The sequence below is a fragment of the Pelophylax lessonae genome (genome assembly GCF_965119305.1).
Source record: "Pelophylax lessonae genome assembly, chromosome: 9".
NCBI lineage: Eukaryota > Metazoa > Chordata > Amphibia > Anura > Ranidae > Pelophylax > Pelophylax lessonae.
This window is the reverse complement of record NC_138776.1, coordinates 252,566,676-252,576,902: the sequence shown is the minus strand read 5'-3', so window position 1 is coordinate 252,576,902 and position 10,227 is coordinate 252,566,676.

The following is a 10,227-nucleotide window of genomic DNA, read 5'->3' as shown; positions in this document are numbered from 1 at the left end:
TAGAATTTTGTCATGCGGGAAAATTTGTGTGCAGTCTAGAGCACATTCCAACCAACAAACACCACTCTGGACAAAAGACGGACGACCGGTCGGCGGAAATTCGCTGCGTGTGTACTAGGCTTTACAATGTGTAATATGTGATGCTTTTACTAGGAGATCTGGCTGTTTTTTCTCCCTGCAAAAGAAACAGTCGGATCGCTGCTCTGTGTAGAGTCCTGTGTGTCTTGTAAATACAAGACTCTGTGCTGTGGAAAGAGCCTATCAGCAGGTATAGTCATAAATAATGGTGGCCACACAAAATATTGACACTTTGGGTCCAATTTGGACATTTTTACTTATGGGTGTACTCACTTTTGTTGCCAGCGGTTTAGACATTAATGGCTGTGTGTTGAGTTATTTTGAGGGGACAGCAAATTTACACTGTTATACAAGCTGTACACTCACTACTTTACATTGTAGCAAAGAGTCATTTCTTCAGACCCCATTCACACTGGGGTGACCTGTCAGGCGACCTGGTCGTCTGACAGGTCGCCTGCTATAGAGAAGCTGTGGACCCGTTCTAATAGGAGCGACACAAGTCACTCCGACTTAGAAAAAGGGTCCGGAGCTTCTTTGGGGTGACCCGGAGTGACCTGCATTGACTTCAATGATATGAAGTCCGTGCCGGCCGCTCCGAGGTCGCGGTGCGAGCTGCACAGGTCGCCCCGGCAAGTAGCGTCGCCCCAGTGTGAACGGGGTCTCAGTGTCACATGAAAAAATATAATAAAATATTTACAAATATGTGAGGGGTGTACTCACTTTTGTGAGATACTGTGTGTGTGTGTGTATATATATATATATACACACATACATACATACAGTGGATCCGGAAAGTATTCAAAGCGCTTCATTTTTTCCACATTTTGTTATGTTACAGCCTTATTCCAAAATGGATTAAATTCATTCTTTTCCTCAAAATTCTACAAAAAATCCCCCATAATGACATGAAAAAAAAAGTTTGCTTGCAAATTTTATAAAAATAAAAAATGAGAAAATCCCATGTACAGAAGTATTCACAGTCTTTACCATCACACTCAAAATTGAGCTCAGGTGCATCTTGTTTCCACTGATCATCCTTGATATGTTTCTAAGGCCCCTTTCACACAGGCGGACCGTTCAGATCCGCCTGTCCGTTTTTTTGGCGGACCTGAACGGTCCCCCCATGCATTCCTATGGGGCATCGGATGTCAGCGGAGACATGTCCGCTGACATCCGACCCGATCCGATCCGTCAAATCTGGACGGATGGAAACCCTATTTTCCATCCGTCCAGCGGATCGGATCAGATGGCATCGGATGAGAACGGACCGACGGTCCGTTCCCATCCGATTTCCCCCATAGAGATGTATGGGGAACTGACAGCTGTGTCTCCGCACACAGCACGGAGACACAGCTGTCCTCCTGCTGCTCAGCGGGGGATCGGCGGCTCGATCCCCCGCTGAGAAAAACGGACTCCGTCCAATGGACGGAGTGTGTGAAAGGAGCCTAAAACTTTATTGGAGTCCCCCTGTGGTAAATTCAGTTGATTGGACATGATTTGGAAAGGCACACACCTGTCTATATAAGGTCCCACAGTAAACAGTGCATGTCAGAGCACAAGCCAAGCCATGAAGTCCAAGGAATTGTCTGAAAAGACAAGAACTCACTGCTCAAGGTGGTGTAATTGCCTGATGACTCCAGGTTGAGTTAAAATCCAGATTTATTGACTGGACATCCAAATATGACAATCGTGACAAGGTATACCTTGTCACGATTGTCATATTTGGATGTCCAGTCAATAAATCTGGATTTTGACTCAACCTGGAGTGCTGCCAATTCATTTTCCAAGGAATTGTCTGTAGACCTCCGAGACAGGATTGTATCGATGCACAGATCTGGGAAAGGGTAAAGAAACATTTGTGCAGCATTGAAGGTCCCAATGAGCAGAGTGGCCTCCATCATCTGTAAATTGAAGAAGATTGGAACCACCAGGACTTTTCCTAGAGTGTGGCGCTTTGCCAAATTTAGCAATCGGGGGAGAAGGGCCTTAGTCAGGGAGGTGACCAAGAACCCGATGGTCACTCTGACAGAGCTGCAGCGTTTCTCTGTGAAGAGAGAAGAACCTTCCAGAAGAACAACCATCTCTGCAGCACTCCACCAATCAGACCTGTATGGTAGAGTGGCCAGACGGAAGCCACTCCTCAGTAAAAGGCACATAAAAGCCCTCCTGAAGTTTGCCAAAAGGCACCTGAAGGACTCTCAGACCATGAGAAACAAAATCCTCTGGTCTAATGAAACAAAGATTGAACTCTTTGGCCTGAATGGCAAATGTCATGTCTAGAGGAAACCAGGCACTACTCATCACCGGGCCAATACCATCCCTACAGTGAAGCATGGTGGTGGCAGCATCATGCTGTGGGGATGTTTTTTAGTGCCAGGAACCTGGAGACTAGTCAGGATCGAGGGAAAGATGAATGCAGCAATGTACAGAGACATCCTTGATGAGAACCTGCTCCAGAGCGCTCTGGACCTCAGACTGGGGAAGGTTCATCTTCCAACAGGACAACAATCCTAAGCACACAGCCAAGATAACAAAGGAGTGGCTATGGGACAACTCTGTGAATGTCCTTGAGTGGCCCAGCCAGAGTCCAGACTTGAACCCGATTGAACATCTCTGGGGAGATCTAAAAATGGCTGTGCACCGACGCTCCACATCCAACTTGATGGAGCTCGAGAGGTTCTGCAAAGGAGAATTGGAAAAAAACTGCACAAAAATAGGTGTGCCAAGCTTGTAGCATCATACTCAAAAAGACTTGAGGCTGTAATTGGTGCCAAAGGTGCTTCAACAAAGTATTGAGCAAAGGGTGTGAATACTTCTGTCCATGTGATTTTTTTTCTGTTTTTTATTTTTAATAAATTTGCAAAGATTTCAAAAAACATTTTCACGTTGTCATTATGGGGGATTGTTTGTAGAATTTTGAGGAACATAATGATCTTAATCTATTTTGGAATAAGGCTGTAACATAAAATGTGGAAAAAAGTGAAGCGCTGTGAATACTTTCTGGATGCACTGTGTGTATATATATTATATATATGCATGTATGTATGTGTGTGTGTGTGTTTCTGCAGTTCCACATGCAGGGGGCACGCGTTTCACCGACGGGCTGCTTCTGCTGTGAATCTTCACAGCAGAAGCTGATCTGCGGGCGCCAGGCATTCGATGTCCTCCGGCACCCGCTGATCTTCGGTAAACAACACAGAATAGGGATCTGCCTATGTAAACAACGCAGATCGCCATTCTGCCTGGGAGAAGGGATGGATTCTGTGTTCCTAGTATATATATATATATATATATATATATATATATATATATATATATATATATGTGTGTGATTCTGCATTCCCACATGCAGGGGGCACGCGTTTCACCGACAGGCTGCTTCTGCTGTGAATCTTCCCAGCAGAACCCGATCTGCGGGCGCCAGGCATTCGATGTCCTCCGGCACCCGCTGATCGTCGGTAAACAACACAGAATAGGGATCTGCCTATGTAAACAATGCAGATCGCCATTCTGCCCAGGAGAAGGGATGGATTCTGTGTTCCTACTAAGCAGGGACTAAAATTAATCTCTTCCCCTAGTAAAAGCAGCACATACAGTACACAAAAACACTGGTTAGGCACACAGTTAACCCTTTGATCGCCCCTAGATGTGTAACCCCTTCCCAGCCAGTGTCATTAGTACAGTGACAGTGCAGATTTCTAGCACTGAATACTGTATTAGTGTCACTGGTTCCCACAAAGTGTCACGGTAGTGTCCGATTGTCCACTGTAATATTGCAGTCCAGCTATAGGTCGCTGATCGCCACCATTACTAGTATAAAAAAAAAAAAAATCCATATATATACCATGTATATGCTATATCATTCACATAAATCAGGGGTCTCTAAACTTTCTGAAGAAAGAGCCAGTTTGCTGCCCCTCAGACTTTAGGGGGCCAGACTGCCCAGTGGGAGTAAACAATGCCCGATGTTTGGTATTAGGGGGAGAAGTAGTTGGTGTCAGTGGGAGGAATAGAGCCCCATGGTTTGTGTCACTGGAAGGAATAGTGCCCCATTGTTGGTATCAGTGGCAGGAATTATGCCCAACTGTTCCTGTCAGTGGCAGGAATAAGGTCTCAAGGGCCAGATAAAGGCAAACAAAGGGCCACATCTGGCCCCAGGGCTGCAGTTTGGAGAGCACTGACATAAATTAATCACTATACGCTTATTAGTATTTAATTTTTACCAAAAACATGGAATAAATATTGGCCTAAATTGATAAAGAAATTAAATTTTTTTTTCTTTTTAATTGGATGTGTTTTATATCAGAAAGTAAAAAATATTTTATTGTTTTTTCTCAAATTTTTTTTTTTTTGTTTGTTTATAACGCAAAAAATAAAAAACACAGAGGTGATCAAATACTAACAAAAGAAATCTCTATTTGTAGGGAAAAAAATTACATAAATGTCCCTTGGGTACAGCGTCGTACGACTGCGCAATTGTCAGTTAAAATAACGCAGTGCCATATTGCCAAAAATAGCCTGATCATGGGGGGGGGGGGGGGGGATCTTCCTGAGCTGAAGTGGTTAATTCATTTTATTAGTATGTTGATGGGGGGGGGGGGGGGGGGAAGAACCAAGTAAGGCAGATGAAACTTCAGCTTTAACATCGGATGAAGGTACAATATAAAGTGTCAAAATTGCAAGCTTTTTATAAAAATTCAAGTAAATTAAAGAAAGAAAAAAAAAAAAAAAGAAGGTGCTGATCTAAAACATCTGAATGTGTAGTGCATCACACGCTACAGGTTTTGGGGACTGCGACCCTTCACTGAGCGTGCAAATAAATATAGAAATATGTTTAAGGTGACCGATGTTGCCGATATTTCGGGTAAGTGCTTGCACCGGGGTGATGCCTGCAGCTAGAGGCATCACCCCGGTACCAGGGTCCATAGCCGACGGTCGGCTGTCATTACAAGGATCGGAATGGTACTACCCCCCCCCCCCCCGCCGCCTTCCGCGGCTCGCCCGGGTCTCCCGTCCCACCGGGGGACCCGGGCAACCAACCTGCACGACCGCCGAAGACCCGATCAAAGCAGCATTCGGCTCTCATCGGGTCTCCATGCAAAAACCCGGAAGTGATGTCATGACATCACTTCCGGGTACTCTGCACCAGATTAAAAAAAAACTTTGCGTTTTGAATGCTTTAAAGTGCAGAGGAGGGGTTTGGGGTCTTTTAGACCCCCAGATCCCTCCACAAGAGTACCTGTAAAGTAAAAAAAATAAAAATCTTTTTGAAATGTACGAAAATATCGGCCCATACTGATACGCGATGACCAAAATATCGGTAATGAAAACACAATATTGGTTGATCACTACTCCACATCCACCACGTTGCATAGTGGGCCCCGCCGGGTAGAGTCCGGTGTGCCCACTCTCCTCCCTTCCTAGTTATTGACCCGGAGTGATGTGTGATGTCACTTCCGGGTCTCTGTTCACAGTTTCCCCAGCCATGGAGGCCGGGAGTGAATGTAATGCAATGTGATGTGTATTGGAGCACAATAATACATTTGAAAGTCTTTTAATGCACTGTTAGTTTTTTCTGTTTCATCCCACTGATTATTGGTTTATACAATGTTAACAGGCGCTTATATCGTACCAAAAGTCCATAGAATTAAAAGTCATTAATGGCACAGGGGGAGAAAAAGTCCACCATGTAGGGCAGCCATCTTGCCGTGAAGAAGGAGCGTGGCTGCCCTCCCCCAGGCAGCAAGCACGCTCGGAAACGCGTCGCATGCAGATGACATCATCCAGGTTCGACTATCCACCAAGCCTCGCTGTCAAGCAAATACACCGAGCCTACTTCCTGGTTCTAACCTTGCCGTACAAGCCGGCCACGGTGAAAGGATTTTCGGCTCCAGCAGGACGGAGGTCCATGACCGGATGATGTACACTTCTCCACACTGGAAACTTGTTTTATGGGCATGAATTTATGCTTACTAACGTGAGTGCATAATTTTATTCATTAAACCTGTTGCATAAAGTCTACACTTAGAGGCGCCTCTGTTTGTCTTTGATTATTGGTTTATGCCTGCTGCAAATGACATCCTATTCTTAGTGAACTCTGGTATCGAGGCTCATTTGACCACCTTATAATCTGATGGTCCAGGCTGTCTGGTAAGCGAAATTTGACCTACCATTACCTTGGGTGGGAAGCAGAATAGTTTTGAGTCACCCTCTTATCTTCATTTACACCTATCTTCAATGGTGATCCGGTCTTCTGTTTTATGATATTACCTATGGACTGAATCTTTTATATACCAATGAACTTTTTAATGCTTATGGCATTGCTGCTTAATAGATGTATTTTATTGAGCGCTGCACTTTATGATTTTATATGTTTTGTTGGAGCTTGGTTGATTACTCCTAGTGCTGGCAGCTTTGCCATTAGTTCTCTAAGTGCAGTGTTCTTTTCCTATCTTATCTGTTTACAGCAATTATGTGACCGGACCAGAGTGGCCTTAAAATAGGTAAGCATACAGATCTTTCTTCCACAGGATAATTAATATAGGTCAGTGATGGCGAACCTTGGCACCCCAGATGTTTTGGAACTACATTTCCCATGATGCTCAACTACACTGCAGAGTGCATGAGCATTACGGGAAATGTAGTTCCAAAACATCTGGGGTGCCAAGGTTTGCCATCACTGGTATAGGTGTTAGAAGAGGGGTGGGAGCAAATTTAGGATGAGTTAGCTTTAGCCCGAATGTCCACTTTAAAGTGGTTGTAAATCCTCACATATACCCAGTGAAGTGACTGGCCTAAGGTGATACACAGAGATAAAACAAACCCTCCTACATAGGTTCTTCCTGTTTATCTGCAGTATTCTCTTCTCTACATCCGTTCAAAGTCCAGAATTTATAAAGCTTGTCTGAGATTTCAGAAAAAAAAAAAGGAGGCGGAGAGCTGATGTTACACTCTGCAGAGCTCAATGCGGAGAGCCCTGAAAGCTGATTGGAGGGAAGGGACACAACCCCTTTCACACAGCACACAGAAACAGAGCTGAGGCTGTCAATTACGGGCTGTGTGCTGGAGCTTCCTCTCCTGTCACCTTTTGTTCTCTTAAGCCCCATATACACGTACCGATTGTCGGCCGAACGATCGGCCGTCTTTTGTCCAGTGCTGTCGTGTTGGTTGAAAAGTGCTCAAGACTGCACACGAATTTTGTCGGCCAACAACAACCAACTTCAGAAGTGATGTCATGTGATGGGTTAACTTTCCTTGTGTTTTTTCTTCTCTGAGCATGCCCAGTCTTGCTCATCTGGCTTTTGTCGGCCGAAATCTGTACTGACTGACGAACAATCGGCCGTTCTGGTGTTGGCCAACAAAAATTTTATAGCATGCAGACCAGATTTTGTTCAGCCGAAAAGTCGCAGTCGGTTGTAGGAAGCATTATACTGACAAGCAGACAATCGGCCGATCAGACGTTGGCCGAATATTTACGGCCGACAATCGGTACGTGTGTACGGGCCTTTAGTGTCAGGAAAAGTTGTCATAAGTGACTCATGCCGATAACAGAGAAATGAAGCAGCAAGACAGAAATGACACTTAGTGCTCTTAACTTACACACTATAGAGGGATATGCTTTGTTCATATTTCACGTCTGAGGTTTACAACCACTTTAAATGATGCTTCTCCTTTCCTCTCCGCCTACATTTTTAGGTTGCTTTCTGAATCATTGTATTTTACGTTTTTCTGTGTGACCGCAAAGCTCCAACTCTAATCTGTACACTGTGAAGGCCAGACAATTGTGCTGATCCCTCTACAGCAGTGATGTCATCCCATCGGCATTCATAACTACCAGCATTGTCAGCCAGGTAAAAGAGTTTTACCCACCAGGAGCAGAGAAAAGGGGAGGATGGGCTGGAGCTTTTTTGCAATCATGTGACTGCTTAGAAAAACTTAAAAATCAAGTATTGGCAAGGTGATTTATGAGAAAATGTAAGCAAAAAGGATCAAAGGAAAACAGAAGCATTATTTAACAGGTAAGTTATTGTGATGCATTTTCCTTCTACTTTGATACTAACCTATTTTCCACTAATATGCCAAGGGGACTTTGCTATTTACTGCAAAGTTTGCTTTAAGCATCAGTGACGATGCAGAAACCTCAAATCTGCAGACAGAGAATGTTTTATCAAATAAGTTAATTCTGTCACAGGAATCTTCTGTCTGTAAACTGACACACAGCTCACAGTGGTGGATTTCTGTGAAAACTCTATCCTGCATTTGGAGCACAATTAAGGCTTAACCTTGGTTCACACTGCTACGACTTCTCATGTGAGTTGCTGTGATGTGCAGTGCAGAAAATCGCATGACAACTCAAAACTCATTCATTTTAATAGATGCCAGCTGCAGCTCAAGTCACAGCGACAAATAAAAAAAAATAGTGTACTACTTTTCTGCGTCTTCCTTGCGACATGACTGCCATAGACCTCAATGCTAAAAATCACAAAAGTCGAACGTAATTTCTTTGTCTTATCTTTGTGACTTTGGATGTGACTTCAGAGGGTTTTGGAAGTTCAATAACATGTGCCGCACTCTGTATTGCTATGATTGATTGGCAAAGGAGCACAAGGGCACACCAACTAAGTGCAGTTTTACAACACAAGTTTATGAAAAAGCCAATGGGCAACTCACACATAAAAATAGAAAGACAGACCTGGATGATTTATTTGCAGTCCGATAGTGGGCATGTCAGGTTCCCTGACTGGACTGATGTATCTGCTCCTTACCGCACTTAAAGACCATGGGGGATCGCGACTTAAGGCTCGTACACACTGGACGAAATATCCTCTGATTTTTCTCTCTTATGCTCAGCGGTCATAACCGTTTTTTTGTTGACAGTGCATAATGTTCACGAAATTTCTCATCCGATTTTTTTTTTTTTTGGGACATTTGTTCCTAGACTTCCGGGTCGTTAGCAACTTCAGATCATGCGCGGTCTTTCATATCCGATTTTTCGCGGACGTACTGCATACACATTAAACGAAAATTGGTCTGGGGACAGACGATAAAAATTTTGGTGTTTGTCCCTCTGTTTTTTTTCGTTGAAAATGTCGGCATCGGCTGCTGAAAAATGTGTACACACTAGCCGAAAATCGTACGATTTTACCTCGGACGGGAATTTTCGGCAGATTTTCTACTAGTGTTTACCCCACTTAAGTAGCAGGAACAGCATGGAATTAAACTGGAAGTGACTTCTCCAAGGAGCTGCAGGAAGAGGCGTGGTTACGAGTTTCATAGGTTTTGCTTCTTTATCAAACCTGTTACTCACTACGGAGAGCACCATAATATAGGAACGAACAGAAGACTATATGGAGAAAAGTATCGCTCTCAAAAACAAGTTTCTGGACAAGAGATACCCCTCTGATCTGGTTGAGGAGGCCTATTCTTTCTATTTGCCTGCCGTTCTCTTTTTACATGCGAGTTGCCTATTGGCTTTTTTTTAAACTTGTGTTTTAATTCTGCATTTAGTTGGCGTCCCCTTGTGTTCCTTTTCCAGATTGACAGAGTTCGCTTCACTCTTTTGGGCCGCTACCATTTTCTGCTATGAAAGCCATGGACTATTATGGATTGTAATGCATGTGGACTTTAACATTGTGTATTGGGGTAGTACACACCTTCTTCAAAGCCATATATATCTTTTGCATTGTTATGATTGGTCAAAGCCAAAGTTGCAAAACATCAAAGTCGCATTAAAATGACATTGAGGTTGCACAACTTTGGAGTCGCAGCAGTGTGATCCGAGCCTTATGCCTCGTACACACGCAACGATTATCGGCCGTCTTTTGTCCAGTGTTGTTGTGTTTGTTGGAACGTGCTCTAGACTGCACACGAATTTTCTCGGCCAACAAAAATCAACTTCAGAAGTGATGTCATGTGCTGGTTTACTTTCCGTGTGTTTTTTCTTCTCTGAGCATGCCCAGTCTTGCTTATCTGAATTTTGTCTGCCGAAATCTGTACTGACTGACGGAAAATCGGCCGTTCTGATGACAGGCCAAAAAAAATTTTATAGCATGCACACCAGATGTTGTTCGGCCGAAAAGTCGGAGTCGGTTGTCGGAAGCATCATACTAACAAGCCGACAATCGGCCAACAATCGTTGCGTGTGTACGA